At 44.4% G+C, this 24,141-nt stretch overlaps 1 protein-coding gene across 1 annotated transcript in view; it reads left to right on the top strand.

Annotated features, from left to right (window-relative positions):
- The first annotated feature begins 8,533 nt into the window (after positions 1-8,533).
- LOC118357670 (monocarboxylate transporter 6-like) overlaps positions 8,534-24,141 on the top strand; it is a 63,448-nt gene continuing 47,840 nt past the window's right edge. Inside the window, exon 1 of the mRNA XM_035735024.2 lies at positions 8,534-8,702. The gene's annotated coding sequence lies outside the window, so the exon portion shown is untranslated. The remainder of the gene's footprint in view (positions 8,703-24,141) is intronic.

Below are 24,141 nucleotides of genomic sequence, written 5' to 3'. Positions count from 1 at the left end.
TTTCACTCGTTTTGTGTTTACTCTTTCTTACAGACCAGGCTCCCAGAACGTTAAGGCAGATGCATTGTCTCGGCTGTATGACACAGAGGAGCGATCCATGGATCCCACTCCCATACTCCCAGCTTCGTGTCTGGTGGCGTCTGTAGTGTGGGAGCTGGACGCGGACATTGAGCGGGCATCACGTGCAGAGCCCTCTCCCCCTGAGTGTCCAGCTGGTCGTCTGTACGTTCCGTCTGCTGTCCGCGACCGATTGATCTATTGGGCTCACACGTCACCCTCCTCTGGTCATCCTGGGATAGGTCGGACGTTGCGCTGTCTTGAAGGGAGGTACTGGTGGCCCACTTTAGCTAAGGACGTGAGGAGTTATGTTTCTTCCTGCTCGGTGTGCGCCCAGTGCAAGGCTCCTAGACACCTGCCCAGAGGTAAGCTACAACCTCTACCCGTTCCTCAACGGCCGTGGTCGCACCTGTCGGTGGATTTTTTGACTGATCTTCCACCTTCACAGGGTTAAACCACGATCCTGGTCGTTGTGGATCGGTTTTCAAAGTCCTGTCGTCTCCTCCCTTTGCCCGGTCTCCCTACGGCCTTACAAACTGCAGAGGCCCTATTTACACACGTTTTCCGGCACTATGGGGTGCCTGAGGATATAGTGTCTGATCGGGGTCCCCAGTTCACATCAAGGGTCTGGAAGGCGTTCATGGAGCGTCTGGGGATCTTGGTTAGTCTTACCTCAGGTTTTCACCCCGAGAGTAATTGGCAGGTGGAGAGAGTTAACCAGGATGTGGGTAGGTTTCTGCGGTCTTATTGCCAGGATCGACCGGGGGAGTGGGCGAAGTTCGTGCCCTGGGCAGAGATGGCTCAGAACTCGCTACGTCACTCCTCCACTAACCTAAACTCCTTTTCAATGTGTATTAGGGTATCAGCCGGTTCTGGCTCCTTGGCATCAGAGCCAGACCGAGGCCCCTGCGGTGGACAATTGAGGAAACCTGGGAGGCAGCCCACGTCCACCTTCAGCGTGCCATAAGGCACCAGAAAATTGGCGCAGACCGTCGCAGCAGTGAGGCCCCAGTGTTCGCACCAGGGGACAGGGTCTGGCTCTCGACCCGAAACCTGCCCCTCCGCCTGCTCTGCCGGAAGCTGGGTCCGCAGTTTGTGGGGCCGTTTAAAGTCCTGAGGAGAGTGAACGAGGTATGTTATAGGTTACAACTGCCCACTAATTACCGTATTAACCCCTCGTTCCATGTGTCTCTCCTCAGGCCGATGGTGGCTGGTCCACTCCAGGAGGCTGAAGTGCGTGATGTTCCTCCGCCTCCTCTAGACATCGAGGGGGTTCCGGCGTACTCTGTTCGATCCATTTTGGATTCGAGACTTCGGGCGAGGGGCCTTCAGTACCTCGTGGACTGGGAGGGGTACGGGCCGGAGGAGAGATGCTGGGTTCCGGTGGAGGATGTGTTAGATCCTTCCATGTTATCAGAATTCCACCGTCTCCATCCGGATCGCCCTGCACCTCGCCCTCCGGGTCGTCCCCGAGGCCGGTGTCGACGCGCAGCTGGAGCCGCGTGTCAGGGGGGGGTACTGTCACGACTTCTGCCGAAGTCGTTGCCTCTCCTTGTCCGGGCGGCGTTCAACGTCACCGGTCTTCTAGCCATCATTGATCCATTTTTCATTTTACATTGGTTTTGTCTTGTCTTCCCACACACCTGTTTTCAATCCCATTCATTACCTGTTGTGTATTTAACCCTCTGTTTCCCCTCATGTCTTTGTCAGAGATTGTTTATTGTCAGTGTAGTGTTGTTTGTTGTATAGGTGCGCGACGGGTCTTCGTACCCATATTATGTTTATGTTCTTTTCCTGTTTAGTGTTATGGAGCATGTTACTAGGACATTATTAAAAGACTCCATTTTACGCTCCGTTTGACTCTCCTGCGCCTGACTTCCCTGCCACCTATACACATATGACTGACAGAAAGAGTCACGCCTCAATAGAAATGTGGTCAAATTTGCCATTGCACATTCTTTTCGAAACTGACATGGCCCAGTTACAACATTCCAAATCATACAGGAAATGAGGGTGTTTTTGTTACCAAAAAAAGTGAACTGTTTGATAAAAGTTAGATAACTCCCAATAATATACTGCATGCAAATCCTATAATCTCCCATTACATCTGAATTTAGTGAATTTAGTGTGAAATGTACACATGGTTGATAAATGAAGCCCCTGGATTCTTTGTTATCACCTGAACACCTCTATGGAGGACCAAACCTGCCATAATTAGAAATAAATTATGTTAATAAATCCACATATACAGTACATTTGGAAAGTATTCAGACCCCTTGACTTATTCAACATTTTAAGTTACAGCCTTATTCTAAAATTGATTACATGGTTTTTTCCCCTCATCAATCTACACACAATACCCCACAATGACAAAGCAAAAACAGGTTTAGATTTTTTTGTGCAAATGTATTACAAATAAAAAAACATATCAAATTCACATAAGTATTCAGACCCTTTACTCAGTACTTTGTTGAAGCACCTTTGGCAGCGATTACAGCCTCGAGACTTCTTGGGTATGATGCTACAAGCTTGGCAAACCTGTATTCGGTGAGTTTCTCCCATTCTTCTCTGCAAATCCTCTCAAGCTCTTTCATGTTGGATTGGGAGTGTCACTGCAAAGCTATTTTCAAGTCTCTCCAGAGATGTTTGATTGGGTTCAAGTCCTGGCTCTGGCTGGGACACTCAAGGACATTCAAATCAAATCAAATTTATTTTCAAATCAAATGTATTTATATAGCCCTTCGTACATCAGCTGATATCTCAAAGTGCTGTACAGAAACCCAGCCTAAAACCCCAAACAGCAAGCAATGCAGGTGTAGAAGCACGGTGGCTAGGAAAAACTCCCTAGAAAGGCCAAAACCTAGGAAGAAACCTAGAGAGGAACCAGGCTATGTGGGGTGGCCAGTCCTCTTCTGGCTGTGCCGGGTGGAGATTATAACAGAACATGGCCAAGATGTTCAAATGTTCATAAATGACCAGCATGGTCGTATAATAATAAGGCAGAACAGTTGAAAAAGGAGCAGCAGCACGGTCAGGTGGACTGGGGACAGCAAGGAGTCATCATGTCAGGTAGTCCTGGGGCATGGTCCTAGGGCTCAAGTCCTCTGAGAGAGAGAAAGAAAGAAAGAGAGAATTAGAGAGAGCATAAGTGGGGTGGCCAGTCCTCTTCTGGCTGTGCTGGGTGGAGATTTTAACAGAACATGGCCAAGATGTTAAAATGTTCATAAATGACCAGCATGGTCAAATAATAATAAGGCAGAACAGTTGAAACTGGTGCAGCAGCACGGCCAGGTGGACTGGTGACAGCAAGGAGTCATCATGTCAGGTAGTCCTGGGGCATGGTCCTAAGGCTCAGGTCAGTTGAAACTGGAGCAGCAGCACGGCCAGGTGGACTGGGGACAGCAAGGAGTCATCATGTCAGGTAGTCCTGGGGCATGGTCCTAGGGCTCAGGTCCTCCGAGAGAGAGAAAGAAAGAGAGGAGAGAATTAGAGAACGCACACTTAGATTCACACAGGACACCGAATAGGACAGGAGAAGTACTCCCAGATATAACAAACCGACCCTAGCCCCCTGACACATAAACTACTGCAGCATAAATACTGGAGGCTGAGACAGGAGGGGTCAGGAGACACTGTGGCCCCATCCGAGGACACCCCCGGACAGGGCCAAACAGGAAGGATATAACCCCACCCACTTTGCCAAAGCACAGCCCCCACACCACATTCAGAGACTTCTCCTGAAGCCACTCCTGCATTGTCTTGTTGTGTGCTTAGGGTCATTGTCATGTTGGAAGGTGAAACTTCGCTCCCAGTCTGAGGTCCTGAGTGCTCTGGAGCAGGTTTTCATCAAGGATCTCTCTATACTTTGCTCCGTTCATCTTACCCTCGATCCTGTCTAGACCCGCCTTCCCTGCCGCTGAAAGACATCCCCACAGCTTGATGCTGCCACCACCATGCTTCACTGTACAGATGGTGCCAGGTTTCCTCCAGACATGACACTTGGCATTCAGGCCAAAGAGTTCCATCTTGGTTTCATCAGACAAGAGAATCTTATTTCCCATGGTCTGAGAGTCTTTTAGGTGCCTTTTGGCAAATTCCAAGTGGGCTGTCATGTGCCTTTTACTGAGGAGTGGCTTCCGTCTGGCCACTGCTAAAGGGGGGCCCGATGCGCTTGCAGTGGTCGGCTGAGGCAAACAGGGCTTTTGAGCACCTGAAGACTCTGTTTACCTCGGTGACTGTGCTGGCTCATCCGGATCCCTCTTTGCCATTCATAGTGGAGGTGGACGCATCCGAAGCTGGGATAGGAGCAGTGCTCTCTCAGCGTTCGGGTACGCCACTGAAGCTTCGCCCCTGTGCTTTCTTTTCGAAGAAGCTGAGCCCGGCGGAGCAAAACTATGATGTGGGGAACCGAGAGCTGTTAGCTGTCGTAGAAGCCTTGAAGGTGTGGAGGCATTGGCTTGAGGGGGCTAAACACCCTTTTCTTATCTGGACTGACCACCGCAATCTGGAGTACATCCGGCAGGCGAAGAGATTGAATCCTCGCCAGGCAAGATGGGCCATGTTTTTCACTCGTTTGTGTTTACTCTTTCTTATAGACCAGGCTCCCAGAACGTTAAGGCAGATGCATTGTCTCGGCTGTATGACACAGAGGAGCGATCCATGGATCCCACTCCCATACTCCCAGCTTCGTGTCTGGTGGCGTCTGTAGTGTGGGAGCTGGACGCGGACATTGAGCGGGCATCACGTGCAGAGCCCTCTCCCCCCTGAGTGTCCAGCTGGTCGTCTGTACGTTCCGTCTGCTGTCCGCGACCGATTGATCTATTGGGCTCACACGTCACCCTCCTCTGGTCATCCTGGGATAGGTCGGACGTTGCGCTGTCTTGAAGGGAGGTACTGGTGGCCCACTTTAGCTAAGGACGTGAGGAGTTATGTTTCTTCCTGCTCGGTGTGCGCCCAGTGCAAGGCTCCTAGACACCTGCCCAGAGGTAAGCTACAACCTCTACCCGTTCCTCAACGGCCGTGGTCGCACCTGTCGGTGGATTTTTTGACTGATCTTCCACCTTCACAGGGTTAAACCACGATCCTGGTCGTTGTGGATCGGTTTTCAAAGTCCTGTCGTCTCCTCCCTTTGCCCGGTCTCCCTACGGCCTTACAAACTGCAGAGGCCCTATTTACACACGTTTTCCGGCACTATGGGGTGCCTGAGGATATAGTGTCTGATCGGGGTCCCCAGTTCACATCAAGGGTCTGGAAGGCGTTCATGGAGCGTCTGGGGATCTTGGTTAGTCTTACCTCAGGTTTTCACCCCGAGAGTAATTGGCAGGTGGAGAGAGTTAACCAGGATGTGGGTAGGTTTCTGCGGTCTTATTGCCAGGATCGACCGGGGGAGTGGGCGAAGTTCGTGCCCTGGGCAGAGATGGCTCAGAACTCGCTACGTCACTCCTCCACTAACCTAAACTCCTTTTCAATGTGTATTAGGGTATCAGCCGGTTCTGGCTCCTTGGCATCAGAGCCAGACCGAGGCCCCTGCGGTGGAGATTTTAACAGAACATGGCCAAGATGTTAAAATGTTCATAAATGACCAGCATGGTCAAATAATAATAAGGCAGAACAGTTGAAACTGGTGCAGCAGCACGGCCAGGTGGACTGGTGACAGCAAGGAGTCATCATGTCAGGTAGTCCTGGGGCATGGTCCTAGGGCTCAGGTCAGTTGAAACTGGAGCAGCAGCACGGCCAGGTGGACTGGGGACAGCAAGGAGTCATCATGTCAGGTAGTCCTGGGGCATGGTCCTAGGGCTCAGGTCCTCCGAGAGAGAGAAAGAAAGAGAGGAGAGAATTAGAGAACGCACACTTAGATTCACACAGGACACCGAATAGGACAGGAGAAGTACTCCCAGATATAACAAACCGACCCTAGCCCCTGACACATAAACTACTGCAGCATAAATACTGGAGGCTGAGACAGGAGGGGTCAGGAGACACTGTGGCCCCATCCGAGGACACCCCCGGACAGGGCCAAACAGGAAGGATATAACCCCACCCACTTTGCCAAAGCACAGCCCCCACACCACATTCAGAGACTTCTCCTGAAGCCACTCCTGCATTGTCTTGTTGTGTGCTTAGGGTCATTGTCATGTTGGAAGGTGAAACTTCGCTCCCAGTCTGAGGTCCTGAGTGCTCTGGAGCAGGTTTTCATCAAGGATCTCTCTATACTTTGCTCCGTTCATCTTACCCTCGATCCTGTCTAGACCCGCCTTCCCTGCCGCTGAAAGACATCCCCACAGCTTGATGCTGCCACCACCATGCTTCACTGTACAGATGGTGCCAGGTTTCCTCCAGACATGACACTTGGCATTCAGGCCAAAGAGTTCCATCTTGGTTTCATCAGACAAGAGAATCTTATTTCCCATGGTCTGAGAGTCTTTTAGGTGCCTTTTGGCAAATTCCAAGTGGGCTGTCATGTGCCTTTTACTGAGGAGTGGCTTCCGTCTGGCCACTCTACCATAAAGGCCTAACTGGTGGAGTGCTGCAGAGATGGGTGTCCTTCTGGAAGGTTCTCCCAACTCCACAGAGGAACTCTGGAGCTCTGTCAGAGTGACCATCGGATTCTTGGTCACCTCCCTGACCAAGGCCCTTCTCCCCTGATTGCTCAGTTTGGCCAGGCGGCCAGCTCTAGGAAGAGTCTTGGTGGTTCAAAACTTCTTCCATTTAAGAATGATGGAGGTCACTGTGTTCTTGGGGACCTTCAATGCTGCAGACATTTGTTAGTACCCTTCCCCAAATCTGTGCCTCAATACAATCCTGTCTCAGAGCTCTACGAACAATTCCTTTGCCCTCATGGCTTGGTTTTTGCTCTGGCATATACTGTCAACTGTGGGACCTTATAGAGACAGGTGTGTGCCTTTCCAAATCATCGTAGGATATCATTGTACATACGAATTTGTTCTTAACTGACTTGATTGTTTTAAATAAAGGTTAAAAAAAGCAAATAAAAATGAATTCCAATCAATTGAATTTACCACAGGTTGACTCCAATCAAGTTGTAGAAACATCTCAAGTATGATCAATGGAAACATGATGCACCTGAGCTCAGTTTCGAGTGTCATAGCAAAGGGTCTGAATACTTATGTAAATAAGGTTTTTCAGTTTTCACTTTGTCAATGTGTGTAGATTGATGAGGAAAACAATTGATTTAATCCATTTTAGAATAAGGCTGTAACGTTTAAAAAAATGTTGAAAAAGTAAAGTGCACTCTAAATAGAAACATTTATAAATCAATAAATGCACACATAAATAAATGAAATACAAAAATATTGACCAAAGTTCATTCCTTTTTCTCCACATATATGTATTAAATTATTGATCTTTGTATCGTCTAAATATTCACACTTTCATTCATTTATATATTTCATTAATTTATATATTTGTCAATCAAACGTCTGTGGGTGGACACCATTGGTTGATCAATGTCACTGTGCAACGTCTTGCTTTTGCCTGGCTCAGATGGTCCAAAAAGAGAGATGTACAACCCGTAGATAGCTACATTAGCCCAGTTTTTCTGGCAAGTATGGCTGCAATCAGGCGAGCGGTAGCCAGAGACTTCACAGTGCTGTCTAACACAAGCAACGCCTCTACAGATTACCTGTTTTTCGGTGTGGAGGCATGCATCAAAAACTTGTGTCAGCGGACACAGAGGTGAACCCATACATGTTTTACAATTGGGAGGAAATTGCCTAACGACTTCACCAGAGTTCAGGTGATAACAGAGACTCCTGGTGCAGCACAACATAAACAATTGGCCTCTGGGTCACCATAATCACAGTTTTTCAACTGGTCATTCAGTACAGCACTGTTTCAAAACTGAACGCACCCCAGGCAAATGCGCCGTGGCATTGATCAACCAATGGTGTGTTAGATACCACCCACATACGTTTATTTGACACCCCCTCATTAACATATTGGAGGAAGAAATACAGAAATAATATAAATGAATAAAATGAAAGTGGGATTAATTATTTAAATAAGTATGTATCTATGTATGTTTGCATCATTTATCCATGTATCAATTAATATTTTTTTATGCGTGCATTTATTTATGTATTTGTATTTAATCATATATTTGTTTATTTATGTGTGCATTTATTCAATTATTTCTAATTATGGCAGGTTTGATCCCTCATAGAAGCGGCTTGTACAGTAATGCCAAATCGGATAAACTGTGCTGGCCATTCCTGAGCATGTAATGTAACCTTATACTGGTAAATATGACTGCTAGTTCAGCTCAGAGAAAATAAACCGTCCATCATACAAGGAAGTACGCCTCACATTGGAATTTCTTTGACCACTCTATTTAAAAAAAATGTCATAATCAAGCAGATTTTTCTACCCCTCATGTCCACGACAGATTGGTCTGGATTGACAGTACCAACGGACCAAAATATGACTATTCGTAATGCAATCTGTGATGAACATAACCGCATCAAGGCTCTTTACATCCTGTCTCCTCCCACCCCACCGAGAACGCGATATTGTTACTCCAAGGCAGAGGCTAGGAGTTCCAGCTGGTTTGTGTACTATGTGGTAGAAAGGCTAAAAATGGTCGAAGCGAAGTAATGGCCGTCAGTAATAATACTTAACCTTAAAAGGTAAGAAACTTGCGTTATGGGTGGCTTGCCAACGTGTTTATGTGTAAGGTAAACAAGCCTTTCTAGCCGACCTTAATTTGCTGAGCAACGTGACAGTCAACTGAAAAACAATAGGCTAATTGTGTTGCTTTCCTATTATGTCAGTGTTTTTATTATGAGACTGGACGTAAATTAAACTAAATGTAACCTATGTATTTTTTTGACGGGAAGTAGGCTATTTGAGCCAAGAAGATCATCTTCAACAATAATAACAGACAGTAGACTGACTATAGGGCAGGCAAACTGTTTTCTCACAGCGGTAGATCCGAGTCGACGAGTTGTTTTCTCGAGTGCTGTTGCTGTACATTGATTCAAAATAGCCGCTCTGTAATCTGGTGTTCGCATGGTCAATGGTTTGGATGGATCGAAGTCTAGGTCTTACTTGACCCTTGATTTTGATCTCCTACAGTTAAGATTCCTAATATCAAATAGATTGATATTGGCATGCCACGTGGATATGCTACTAGAGTGCCAAAGGGACCAGAAAACCAATTGCTACTGGAAATTGAATTGGATGATGATGTCGAACATGCCTAAATTGGACCATGGCACCACAGTCTTTGAAGATTAGCCAACAACTCACACATTTAAGTTTTAGAATGGGATAAATGACAGCTGAGTTACATGCTTCTTATCCTGTTATGAATGTGCGCCTAAATGCAAATGATAGGCAATGTTTGGAAATATTTAAGGCTAATTGCGCACAGTCGCAATGTGAATTTGTGCCACTAAACAAAGATTACATCCATAAATCTTCACTGGAAAAGGTCTTGCACAGTAGGCCATTCATTCGAATTTGTAGACTTTCTCAAGCACATGCAAATATGTGCCATATATCCTACTCCCTTCCCCCTTCATGAACAGTCAACAACAGGGGAATTCTTTGGGATTATAATCAAATCAAAATTGATTTGTTGCATACACATGGTTAGCAGATGTTAATGCGAGTGTAGCGAAATGCTTGTGCTTCTAGTTCCGACAGTGCAGTAACATCTAACAAGTAATATAACAGTTCCCCAACAACTACCTAATACACACAAATCTAAAGGGGTGAATGAGAATTTGTACATATATGGATGAGCGGCATAAGCATGTGCAGTAGATTGTATAAAATACAGTATATACATAATGTAAGATATGTAAACATTATTAAAGTGACTAGTGATACATTTATTAAAGTAGCCAGTGATTGGGTCTCAATCTATGCAGCAGCCTGTCTGAGTTAGTGATTGCTGTTTAGCAGTCTGATGGCCTCTAGCTTTGATGCACCTGTACTGACATCACCTTTTGGATGACAGCTGTGTGAACAGGCATTGGCTCAGGTGGTTGTTGTCCTTGATGGCCTTCCTGTGACATCGGGTGCTGTAGGTGTGGAGGGCAGGCAGTTTTCCCCTGTAATGTGTTGTGCAGACCGCACCACCCTCTGGAGAGCCTTGCGGTTGAGAGCGGTGCAGTTGCCGTGATACAGCCTGACAGGATGCTCTCGATTGTGTATCTTTATTTTTTTACTGTTATTTAACGAGGCAAGTCATTTCAGAACAAATTCTTATTTTCCATGACGGCCTAGGAACAGTGGGTTAACTGCTTTGTTCAGGGGCAAAACAACAGATTTTTACCTTGTCAGCTTGGGGATTTGATCTTGCAACCTTTCTGTTACTAGTCCAACGCTCTAACCCTAAGCTACATGCCACCCCATCTGTAAAAGTTGGTAAGGGTTTTGGGTCACAAGCCAAATTTCTTCAGCCTCCCGAGGTTGAAGAAGCGCTGCTGCGCCTTCTTCACCACACTGTCTGTGTGGGTGGACCATTTCAGTTTGTCTGTGATGTGTACGCAGAGGAACTTAATTCTTTCCACCTTCTCCACTGCTGTCCCTTTGATGTGGATAGGGGGGTGCTCCCCCTGCTGTTTCCTGAAGTCCACAAACATCTCCTTTGTTTTGTTGACGTTGAATGAGAGGTTGTTTTCCTGACACCACACTCCGAGTGCCCTCACCTCTTCCCTGTCTCGTTGTTGTTGTTGGTAATCAAGCCTACTACTGTTGTGTCGTCTGCCAACTTGAGGATTTAGTTGAAGGCGTGCATGGCCACACAGTCGTGGGTGAACAGGGAATACGGGAGGGGGCTGAGCATGCACCCTTTTTGGGGCCCCAGTGTTGTTTCCTACCTTCACCACCTAGGGGTGGCCCATCAGAAAGTCCAGGACCCAATTGCACAGGGTGGGGTTGAGACCCAGGGCCACCAGCTTGATTATGAACTTGGAGGGTATTATGGTGTTGAATGCTGAGCTATAGTCAATGAACAGCATTCTTACATAGGGCAGTGTGATGGTGATTGCATTGTCTGTGGACCTGTTGGGGCGGTATGCAAACTGAAGTGGGTCTAGAGTGGCCAGTAAAGTGGAAGTGATATGATCCTTGACTAGTCTCTCAAAGCACTTCATGATGACAGAAGTGAGTGCTACGGGGCAGTAGTCATTTTAGTTCAGTTATCTTTTGCCTTCTTGGGTACAGGAACAATGGTGGACATCTTCAAGCATGTGGGGACAGCGGACTGGGATAGGGAGCGATTGAATATGTCCATAAACGCACCAGCCAGCTGGTCTGCACATGCTCTGAGGACGCGGCTAGGGATGGTGTCTGGGACAGCAGCCTTGCGAGGGTTAACACGTTCAAATGTTTTACTCACATCGGCCACGGAGAAGGGGGGGGGGCAGTCCTTGTTAGCGAGCCACGACGGGGGCACTGTTATTATCCTCAAAGCGGGCAAATAAGGTGTTTAGTTTGTCTGGAAGTGTGACATTGGTGTCCGTGACGGTTTTCTTTTTGTAATCCGTGATTTCCTGCCACATACGCCTCGTGTCTGAGCCGTGTAATTTCGACTACACTTTGTCCTTGTACCGGCATTTCGCTTGTTTGATTGCCTTGCGGAGGGAATCGCTACACTGTTTATATTCAGCCATATTCCCAGACCTCTTTCCATGGTTAAAAGCGGTGGTTTGCGCTTTTCAGTTTTGTGTGAATGCTGCCATCCATCCACGGTTTTAATAGTTACAGTGGGTACAACTTCTCCAATGCACTTTCTTATAAACTCACTCACCGTGTCAGCGTATAGATAGATCCATGTTGTTCTCTGAGGATGACCAAAACATATCCCAGTTTGCGTGTTCCAAACAATCTTGAAGTGTGGTCAGACCAGCGTTGAATGGTACATCCTGTTGGAGTTTCTGTTTATAAGATTTCCCGAAGGGAGGGTGGGGGAGGCCTTTGTATGTATCACAGAAGTTAGAGTAGCAGTGATCCCCCCACGTGTAGTGCAATCAATATGATGATAGCAAATTTGAGAACAAGGCTACCTAAATTCTTTGTTAAAATCCACAGCTACGATAAATGCAGCCTCAGGATATATGGTTTCCAGTTTACATAGTCCAGTGAAGTTCCTTGAGGGCCATCTTGGTATCTGCTTGTGGGGGAATGTACACAGCTGTGACGATAACTGACAAGATTTCTCTTGGGAGGAAATATGGCCGGCATTTGATTGTAAGGAATTCTAGGTCTGGTGAGCAGAAGGACTTGAGTTCCTGTATGTTGTTAATGATTAACGACTCATGGTGTAATCATAAGCATACACCCCCGCCCATCCTCTTCCCAGAGAGGTGTTTATTTCTGTCGGCGCGATGCATGGAGAAGCCTGCTGGCTGAACCGATCCCGAAAACATATCTCGAGAGAGCCATGTTTCTGTGAAACGGAGAATGTTACAATCTCTGATGTGTCTCTGGAAGGCAACCGTTGCTCGAATTTCGTCTACCTTGTTATCAAGAGACTGGACATTGGTGAGTAGTATAGTCGGAAGAGGTGGGCGATGTGCACGTCTATGGAGCCTGACAAGGCCGCGTGACTTCTGCTCCTTCTGCGGTGCTGTTGTTTTGGGTCGGCTTCTAGGATTAGATCCATTGGGTGGTGGTCCAAACAGAGGATTTGCTTTGGGAAAGTCGTATTCCTTGTCGTAATGATGGTAAGTTGATATCGCTCTTATATCCAATTGGTCTTCCCGGCTGTATGTCATAAGACTTAAGATTTCCTGGTGTAACAATGTAAGAAATAATACATAAAAAATAAAACATACTGCATAGTTTCCTAAGGACTTGAAGCGAGGCGACCATCTCTGTCGGTGCCATGTTGCTCGCCATCCTGTAATGATGACAGCATTAAGTGAGTTTGTATTTTAGATTTGTGGTTGCAATTACGATTTGCAAATGTGTAATCTTAATTTCGCACGCGTGACGTGTGAATAAATGTAACAACTATTGCAAACTTGTGACTTAAACACATTTTATAAAATTGGCAAGGATAATTTATTTTCGGAATCATAAAAGTTCCATTTATGACCATGAATATTCTGCTGTGAACACACTTGAAGATTTTGAATCTACGCATTCTCAGATTTCTGTCGATACTGTCACACACCCAGAGATTCGTACATTTACAGACAGTGTTTCGCAAGGAAAAAATTGGGGGCAGGACCTTCAACACCTGACCAATCAGTTCCCTCTGTCAAAAACAATATCATTGGCTGTCTTGTTCCATCAACCAAACCGCATGCAACAACGAGCTGACCAGGACGACCTGATGGAGGAAGATGGCAGGCGCTCGACCGTAGGTGAGTTCAGGAAAGTTTGCTTTCACAGTTTGTAATGAAGTGATGTTATCACAAGTCCCATGTTTCGAGAGACTCCACATTGTTCATTGGGGTGCAGCTGTAGTTTACTGTTCTTAATGGCTCTTAATCTTTTAGTGACAGACCATTCCACCGTTACTCAAGTAACACTTGTTTTGAAAAATCCTGGTTCCAGACGATCATGTGTGTAACCTTAGCACTATATAATGTTCAAAGTTTGCTTTCACAAGTTCATCCATTGGCTCGTCAGCTCCCGTTAGCTAACTAGCTAGTTATTTGTCATTAACAAGTTAGATTATCTTTAGCCAGATCCTACCCCACCACAGTGGTAATTTACGTCAGCTAAATTGTGGCTTTAGCTAGTTAGCTATATGTTTTCAAAATGTCACGTATGAATAAAAGATGGCTAATTGGTGAGTCTGATTTGTCATCCCTAGATGATACCAGATGTAGCTGATCTTCATGTTTGTATGCAGTAACTTTTATAGGAGAATTATGCAAACATAGTGTTGCCCACAGTCTTCTATCTATCTCTCATTCTAGAGCATAGAACCCTGAGTTAAATGTCATTTTTATTACATGTGTTCATGTTGTCTCTTACCTATGATCACAGCGTTGTTTGAAACAGCATATCTAATAGTAAAAGTTATGGTCTAATTAACTAACCACCAACAATTCCTATTAGCTGAGAAATTTTACAAACTAACAGCAATTACATTTTTTCAAAACCAACCCCTTCCTCTTTCCTCTCCAATATGTGGAAAATAATTCTCAAGAGATTTCATACAACATCATGTATGTTTCTGTGGCGAAAGGTACAGCTTTTAATGACACTGACATATTGATAATCTGATCGGTTTCTATTTCAATTAGGCTTTTTATTACGTATACAGCATGACTGATCTGAGGTGAAATAGTTTGAAAGCAAAGGACAATGTATCTCATAAATATGGAAAACTAGGAATTTCATGACATGCTTTGTTTAAATACATATTATTTGTTTGTTCGAAAGATTGTCCACAGAGGTGTCAAAATCCTTGAAGGGGGTGCTGTGGAAGGGGGTGCCAAGGAGGGGAGTGCCTCTGAAGAGTGTGTTGCTGGGCCATCACAAAGCACCAGAGCCTGGTTTGGTTTTAACTGTTTTGTTTCACAGTTATGTCTTTAAGCATGACGTGACTAAACTGATGTAGGGGTGCATGTCTTGTCACGTTAACACAAAATTCTGTTTTTCACGCAGAAAAAAAAAGAACTCCTAAGAAATATCCTGCTGCGTTTTGTAAATGCAGATGTAAAATGTTTCTTAATGTTATTTATGCTTGGCATCAGACACATTTTTGTGCTTCACTCGGGGGAGAATTCACAAACGGGAATGAAAGTACTATAGTACTATGTCCCTGGTCACTTTATTGAAGCTAAACAACCTATTGACTTTCAATATAAAACGTAGTTGAAATGGTTGAAAATGCAGATTTCTGAACTCTTTAACACGACCCCAGTGTCAATGATAGTATTGCTTATTCTATTGTCGTTACCATGGATAATATTTTACTACTAAAGAGTTCAAACTGATAAAGTCTGTTTAGTGGTTACATCCTGTCCAAGGTAGTTACAGAGAGCAATAGAGGAAATTATATATTTGTATGTAGGCTGACGTTAAATATACCGTGCATTCGGAAAGTATTCAGACGCCTTCCCTTTTTCCACATTTTGTTACGTTACAGCCTTATTCTAAAATGGATGAAAATGTTTTTTCCCCTCAATCTACATAAAATACCCCCAAATTATTTTTTGGGGGGGACATTTTTGCAAATGTATTAAAAGTGGATATCTTAATTACATAAGTATTCAGACCCTTTGCTCTGAGACTTGAAATTGAGCTCAGGTGCGTCCTGTTTCCATTGATCATCCTTGAGCTGTTTCTACAACTTGATTAGAGTCCACCTGTGGTAAATTCAAAAGATTGGACATGATTTGGAAAGGAACACAGTTGTCAGAGCAAAAATGATGCCATGAGGTCAAAGGAATTGTCTGTAGAACTCCGAGACGGGATTGTGTCGGCACAGATCTGGGGAAGGGCACCAAAAAATTCTGCAGCATTGAAGGTCTCCAAAAACACCGTGGCCTCCATCATGCTTCAATGGAAGAAGTTTGGAACCACCAAGACTCTTCCTAGAGCTGGCGGCATGGCAAAACAGAGCAATTTTGGGAGAAGGGCTTTGGTCAGAGATGACCAAGAACCCAATGGTCACTCTGACTGAGCTCCAGAGTTCCTCTGTGGAGATGGTTGTCCTTCTGGAAGATTCTCCCATCTCTGCAGCACTCCACCAATGAGGCCTTTATGGTAGAGTGGCCAGACGGAAGCCACTCCTCAGAATAAGGCACATGACAGCCCACTTGGAGTTTGTCAAAAGGCACCTAAAGACTCTCATATCATGAGAAACCAGATTCTCTTGACTGATAAAACCAAGATTTTGGCCTGAACGTCAAGTGTCACATCTGGAGGAAACCTGGCACCATCCTTACAGTGAAGCATGGTGGTGGCAGCATCATGCTGTGGGTATGTTTTTTTTAGCGGCAGGGACTGGGAGACTAGTCAGGATCGAGGGAAAGATGAACGGAGCGAAGTACAGTGAGATCCTTGATGAAAACCTGCTCCAGAGCACTCAGGACCTCAGACCTGGATGAAGTTTCACCTTCCAACAGCACAATGATGTCCTTGAGTGGCCGGATTTGAACCCGATCGAACATCCTATAGAAAGACCTAAAAATAGCTGTGCAGAGACACTCCCCTTCCAACCTGACTGAGCTTGAGAGGATCTACAGAGAAGAATGTCAGAAACTCCCCAAATACAGGTGTGCCAAGCTTATAGGCTGTAATCGCTGCCAAATGTGCTTCAACAAAGTACTGAGTAAAGGGTCTGAATATTTATGTAAATGTGATATTTCAGTTTTTTAGTTTGAATAAATGTGCAACTAAAAAAATATTATGGGGTATTGTGTGGAGATTTGTATTTATTTAATCCATTTGAGAATAAGGCTGTAACGTTACTCCAGGAGCAAGAAAAAGCTCTAAGTTTCACCATGGACATTCGTGGCAGTGTTTAGGACAGACGAAAGTTGATAATCTGCTTTTACAAGTCCCATAAAGTCGATTGCGCTAGCACCCTTTGCTGCGTATTAGAAGGTAGACTCCAACGTGTCATTTGCATATATTCTTTTGGACTCGTCAGTTCTGCAATGTCTGACGAACTGTTTGAACCTATTTCAAAACCTACTTGTGTTATAGGGGATGCTGCCTTCGGAGACGGGGTCAGTCAAGACTTCATAAGTTTCGCTGTGCATACGTTGCAAACAGGCTTCCACATGAACTGTGGTATGTTGATTGATTATATTATTTTAGGCTATAGTTCTCTTGAAAGGACAAATCCGCACACTGCTAGTTTTATTTTACAACATTTTTACGTGTCTGCCTCTGGTGAAGGCCAATAGGCTGACACGTAAGCTTTAATAAAGTGATACTAGCAAGATCAGTGTGTGGGTTTCTCGTTTCTTTCCAGATCTCATTGTTATCGGCAACAGGATTGCTCAGGTGTGTGGGCCTTTTTGAATTTTTCTCACATGGTGACACTGAGCTTCAAACCGATCATTCATGTAACAATAAACACTGCATTGATCATTTGAAAATAATGTGTTCCTGAGTGCAGGTAGATCAGCATTTCTGGAGATACGTGACACATCTGATTATCTTGACGGGAAACGATTGAGCTTGTATGTATTACAATAAAGATGTAGTGATATCAGCAGGATGGATGTATTAGCTATACAAATTGAAGTGAAAAATAAGTCACGTTTGACATGTGCTGCTGAGCTGTCTGACAAAGGCTGTAATCGGGAGAATGTTTGACAACTTATTTTAATGCAGCCAGTCAATGCAGTTATCCTGTTTGTATGAATAATTTCTCAATTTAGGATAAGTCCAGGGACAAACATGTTTATCCATTCATAATTTTAAAAATGTATTTTTACTAGATCAGCTTTGACCATGTTATCTGGCATGGGGAGACAAATTACGAAGAGGACAATGAAGCGTACCCTGTCTAAACGAGGTGCCGCATTGCGGGATATATTTGATATTTCAGTTTCTTCAAAGTAGCCACACTTTGCCTTGATGACAGCTTTGTACACTCTTGGCATTCTCTCAACCAGCTTCATGAGGTAGTCACCTGGAATGCCCCTGGGCTCCAAAAGGCTAGTTCGATAGTTATTGACATACAATTTCTTATTTTACTTTGCTTTCTACTACAAACTCCATGAGTAAACATAGTGGGGAAAAGTAACACGCTGTTTTGAACTTATAAAAATGACTACAGATGTGACCATCTCACAACATACATCTCTACTCCCTGTCGGTCTCCAGCTTGTTGATGTAAAAAATGTAAAAACTTAATAGAGAGCTGGTGTTCTCGCATAAGTATCATTTAGTTCTAAGGCTGAACATGGGTTTAGTTATTTATTAGAGGGAATATGTCTAAGACATGTTATTGGGGGCTAGGGTATAATTATTTCAATGGAAAATGTAGTTCACACAAACAAGATTCACCACCATACAACTTTGTTAAAGACTGCTTTCAGCAAGCTTACCTATTTGTTTCATATCCTCAGTAGTGGCCTTTCAGTAATGCACCGTTGCTGCTCACCATTATTGCCATATGCATACAGAAGTCATTTTTATATTTTCTTCTCTTTTAGCGTCACCAAAGACACTTGTGCAACTCCGTAAGTTCTGGACGGGATAGCAATTCATCCCAGGAGATTTGGAGTTGGTGCGTGGAGATCTCCTGAAGTCATCCATTTGTTTCCAGGGAACCACTGAACCGAACCACTGTTTTGCATCACACTTGAGGCATGCATAGCCACTAGTGACACAGGTTTTGGGCTAGTCTAATGTTGACACTCAAGCACTTCTACTTGCCACTATCCTGACTGTAGCTTGGTTTTGTGTTTTTATAGAGACAGATCATTGGGAGACATTCCCAACAATCTATATTATTCAAGTTCAACTTTGATAAAAATCAAGAACATACACTTTTTTTTTACCCTGGCAAACTTATAATCCTGGAACGTCTTTTTAAAAGGGGCAATCAACTGTTCTCCCTGCCCTGTTTCGGTAAAAAGATGAGGGATGGGTCGAGTAATATAACCTTTTTGAAATACGTAGACCGAGCTATGTATATGCAAGGACTGACCATCCATATCAAAATTATAGTTTTAACCATGTTTTGAGGCAAATATAGTGTTTGTTTACATTACTTTGTAGTGTTTGTTTACAATAATTTGAATAAAACAAGTTTATATTTTGATTTCTGACGGTGTAAGAGTTGAATTAATAAGGCATTTATAGTTAGTCTTCAAGAATCTATGGGTACCAAAAATCATTCATTTGTAAGCCCAATGTATGTAGCAACTGCAGATTGATCTTTTTAAGTCTGTAAAATGGCATAATGTTTACTTATCACTTGTTTATGGTATTCTGTGACACTGACCTACTGAACTTTATGCTCCTTTGAATTACTATTTTTGTTTAAATGGATAAATCATTTAACAGTGCACCAGGGGTACTTGTGACTGATTCCTGATATTAAGAGCCTGTTGGAGGATTTCATTCATGAATATGATTGCTGCAGGTGTTAAACATTATTAGTATTTTTTTTTAAACTAGGCAAGTCGGTTAAGAACAAATTCTTAAAGCAATTTATGTAATGATTTTTTTGTAAGCACAAGGTTTCAGAATGGTCATGTTAACTGACGGATATCTCATAGGAGATCTAACACATTTTGTTCTAAGTCTGTATTAACCTGTGACCTTATTTTCGGTATTTATTCACAAACCCTAATCTTTCCCCATTCATGTTGTACAATGGCTAAACAAACCAGGTAACTCAAAATGACAATCATTTACAAAAAGCAAATCAATCACATCAAGATTGTCTTCCTCAAATTGGGTTTTGACTTTATCCCATAGCCAAAGCTGCTCTGGACTGCGATTTGTCTCTGTCCGTAGATGATGATTTTTCCAGCCTGCAACAAGTTTTGAGGGCTGCTTGGAGGTGTGGGAGAAACAAAGTGTAGACCAGAAGAGGTGCAGTGTGTCTTCAGATGTCAAGCAGTCCATTTTATTCAAATGTGTGAAGCAAATAGTAGATACAGGTGACTGCAACCCAGACATCACGCCATAGATGTTCAACTCTGACAAAGTACAGGATTGTTAACATTAATAAATTGGATATGCTATCTGTAGCACATGTTTACCTTTTATGTGGCACATCAAAACTCTGATGACTTCAGAAGCAGGTGTGATAGTAACAAAACGAGGGAAGGGAACATGAAGTAAACATTTCACTTGGAAACAAATGCACCCAAGGACTTTTCCTCATTGTGCACACACAGGTGGAAGACAGCTAAATCAACAAATGATGTTGCAAGATGGCTATTAAAAACATTCTATGCATGTTAGCCTAGTGGTTAGAGCGTTGGACTGGTAACCTGAAGGTTGCAAGTTCAAACCCCCGAGCTGACAAGGTACAAATCTGTCGTTCTGCCCCTGAACAGGCAGTTAACCCACTGTTCCTAGGCCGTCATTGAAAAAAAATAATTTGTTCTTAACTGACTTGCCTAGTTAAATAAAGGTAAAATAAAAAATATTTATGTAGAAGTGGTAAGTAGAGTTTTAAATTGATGTGATACCTATTTTTTGGGGGGATTTGTTATTACTGTCACAGCTGTATTAATGGTGATGTATGCTTCATTTGTCTGATAAAAAGACATGCCTTGATTGCACATCGTGGACTGAAAAAGTTTAAAGCCGTTGATGCCCTGTTGTTGGTAGCTGCATCCAAGTACAGAATCTGTATATACCGGTAGACAGAAAACACTCATGGTGTTGATAAATGTAAAATCATGACATTGCATTGATGATCATGAAAAAAATAACTAACTATGCTTAGGCTACTACTCTAAACACATAAAATATACATTATTCAAAGAGTTTTGTAAGGGCTTGCAAATTATAGTATTTGAAATCATATTTCATTGTTCACAAACAGCGTGTCTGACTAGACTAGAAGTTGCCCTGGACTGTAACTGTACATCAGATGCATGAATGGACATGTGAATTGGCCTACTTACCAGTCTGGAGTCTCTGTTTCTATCGGTTACTCTAAGAGTGCTAGAAGTCTCACCCCAGACCAGAGCAGCTAAACAATTGTCCTCTACCCCTCCTTTCCTGTTCTCTCCCTTAGCTTATTAGCGTCACTATATTTTTCCTGTTCTTTAATTGTTTGTAACTTGTACGTTTATTTCATTATGCGGCATGCATGTCTTAGCGTTCTTGAAAGTAGCCTAAAGCCAAAATCCCATCATAGAAACATGGAGGCAATTGTTTCACAATGATTTACTCATGCGTTCTCCTGTTCTATTGGTTTTCTTTAAACTTTACTCCATTGTCTAGCAGCTAAAGGCATTAAAGGGAATAGGCTTTGTGTGTTTGGACCATGATTGTTTGTTGGTGACGTGGACACCAAGGAACTTGAGGCTCTCAACCAGCTCCACTACAGCCCCATCGATGAGAATGGGGGCATGCTTGGTCCACTTTTCCTGTAGTCCACAATCCTCTCCTTTGTCTTGATCATGTTGAGGGAGAGGTTGTTATCCTGGCACCACACGTCATCGTTGTCGGTGATCAGGCCTACCACTGTTGTGTCATCGGCAAACTCAATGGTGTTGGAGTCGTGCCTGGCCATGCAGTTATGGGTGAACAGAGAGTACAGGAGGGGACTGAGCATACATCCCTGAGGGGCCCCCGTGTTGAGGATAAACGTGGCAGATGTGTTGTTACCTACCCGTCAGGATGTCTGGGATCCAGTTGCAGAGAGAGGTGTTTAGTCCCAGGGTCCTTCGCTTAGTAATGAGCTCTGAGGGCACTATGGTGTTGAACGCTGAGCTGTAGTCAATGAATAGCATTCTTACGTAGGTGTTCCTTTTGTCCAGGTGGGAAAGGGCAATGTGGAGTGCAATAGAGATTGCATCATCTGTTGGGGCGGTATGCAAATTGGAGTGGGTCTAGGGTTTCTGGGATGATGGTGTCATGACCAGCCATTCAAAGCATTTCATGGCTACAGACGTGAGTGCTACGGGGCTGTAGTCCTTTAGGCAGGTTACCTTAGTCCCTGTGCCCAAGAACACTATGGTGACCTGCTTGTAACATGTTGGTATTAAAAAGAAGTGAGTATATGCAATGCCCTCTGAAAAATAAGTGGGTATAGACTAGGGATGCACCAATTTACATATTTGACCTATATCCGATATTATCCTTGCCAAAAAAACGATACCGATATTTAAAAACTTTGCGTCCGTTTTAAGCATTCTAGTATTTCCCCCTTCTGATGACCAGGTGGCGAATCGCATCTCTGCATGTCTGGCAGACATATCAGTGTGGATGACGGATCACCACCTCAAGCTGAACCTCGGCAAGACGGAGCTGCTCTTCCTCCCGGGGAAGGACTGCCCGTTCCATGATCTCGCCATCACGGTTGACAACTCCATTGTGTCCTCCTCCCAGAGCGCTAAGAACCTTGGCGTGATCCTGGACAACACCCTGTCGTTCTCAACTAACATCAAGGCGGTGGCCCGTTCCTGTAGGTTCATGCTCTACAACATCCGCAGAGGATAAAGTAATCCTTCTCACCCCCCTTAAAAGATTTAGATGCACTATTGTAAAGTGGCTGTTCCACTGGATGTCATAAGGTGAATGCACCAATTTGTAAGTCGCTCTGGATAAGAGCGTCTGCTAAATGACTTAAATGTAATGTAAATGTAGTACAGTCAAATAGTTCACACAGAACTAGCGGTCTAAGGCAATGTATCTCAGTGCAACAGGCGTCACTACAGTCCCTGGTTCGAATCCAGGCTGTATCACATCTGGCCGTGATTGGGAGTCCTATAGGGCGGTGCACAATTGGCCCAGTGTCGTCCGGGTTTGGCCGTCATTGTAAATAAGAATTTGTTCTTAACTGACTTGCCTAGTTAAACAAAGGTTACACACACCACACTGACCAAAAAGTTAATTTTTGCATTTACGTATGTCCTGTGGCAAAGAAGGGGGTCGAGTGATAAGTGGAAGATATGTGAGAGCAGAACTAATAATCGGGCTCTGCCCGATCACTAAAATGGCCACCCCTGTCAGAACTACAGATCACAAAATGGCCGACCGCCAAAACTACAAGTCCCAGAAGCAAGGGGAACCCTCAGAAGGTGGAGCCGACTCACAGATAAAGGGTCAAGAAAAACCAGGAAGAGAGAGTGCTGGAAGGAGCTATGAACAATAGAGAAAGAGACTATAGAGATTGTCTGGATTTACCGTGTATGAGCTGGATTGTTTTGGATTTACCTGTTGGCGTTTGGACCTGGACCTACAGAGAACCCGATTCGTGTACCGACCCTGCTATCCTTGACCTCGCCTACGGCCTGGGTGGACCAGGACGGAGAAACAAACACACAGGTACTGTCCTGTTCGAAAGAACTCTCATTCTTGGGTGATTTGGTGACAGTTTACCACTTAGTTTGTGACAAACGCTCCTAACCTTGAAGAGGTTTGCCACACGTGGTGGAGGATGCGGGCATGGACTAACATACCACTGGTTAGGTAGAAGGAAAAAAATAAATATATTTTCAGTTAGCACTCCAAAGGGGAGTCAGGTTTTTTTTGTTTTGGCTTTGTTTGGTTAGGATAGTTTTTCAGGAAAATTAGTATGGAGGGAGCCATACAAGCAGCGGCCGCCCAACAAGAGGCAACTGGAGCTCAACAAATAGTTAATCAGGATGCAATGCGAATGTATCAGGACACGTTACAGATCCAGCACCGCACCAACCAGCTGCTCATAGAAGAGCAAGAGAGAAACACCCGGGAGTTAAGAGAAGGCCTAAAGGGGCTAGCGGACCAAATGGGGCTCATTTACCAGCTGCAAATACCCAGAGGAGGGCCAATCATTTTCTTCAAAAAATGATGATGATGATGATGTGGAAGCATATCTTACCACCTTAGAAAGGACGGCAGAGAGGGAGAAGTGGCCGAAAGAAGAATGGGCAGGGCTTCTGGCACCATACCTGGCAGGGGACGCTCAAAAGCGTATTTCGACCTGGAGTTGAAAGATGCACAGGATTACGATAAACTAAAGGGGAGATCCTGACTAGACTGGGAGTGACCGATACCGTGGGGCACACCGCTTCCACCAGTGGTCCTACCGACCGGGACAACCCCCACGAACACAGATGTTTGACTTGATTCACCTGGCATGGAAATGGTTGCGACCAGAGACCCGGTCATCCGCCGAGATTGTCGAGACCATCGTACTCAACCAGTTTCAGCGAGGTCTACCCCAAGAAGTGAGACGATGGATTGGCCAGAACGAGAATAGAGAGAATAGGAGAAGTCAATTATCGGATCCGACAGCCAGGTCGACGGCCTCAGGAACAGATTTACCACATAAACCTGTTAAAAGCATGGAGAGGGAGAGAAACACTAATGGTCACATACCCCACACACATTCAGGAGACAGCCGAAGTAAATATTTCACCCACTCTGTCCCCAGCTCAAGTACAGGAAGTAAAGACCCTGATCCAGAAAAAGAAAACAGAGATGTGTTTTCAGAGGTACCTGGCTGAACTGAGG

The sequence above is a fragment of the Oncorhynchus keta genome, chromosome 24 (genome assembly GCF_023373465.1).
Source record: "Oncorhynchus keta strain PuntledgeMale-10-30-2019 chromosome 24, Oket_V2, whole genome shotgun sequence".
In the NCBI taxonomy this organism is placed as follows: Eukaryota; Metazoa; Chordata; class Actinopteri; order Salmoniformes; family Salmonidae; genus Oncorhynchus; species Oncorhynchus keta.
This window is presented reverse-complemented; position numbering and strand designations above follow the sequence as displayed.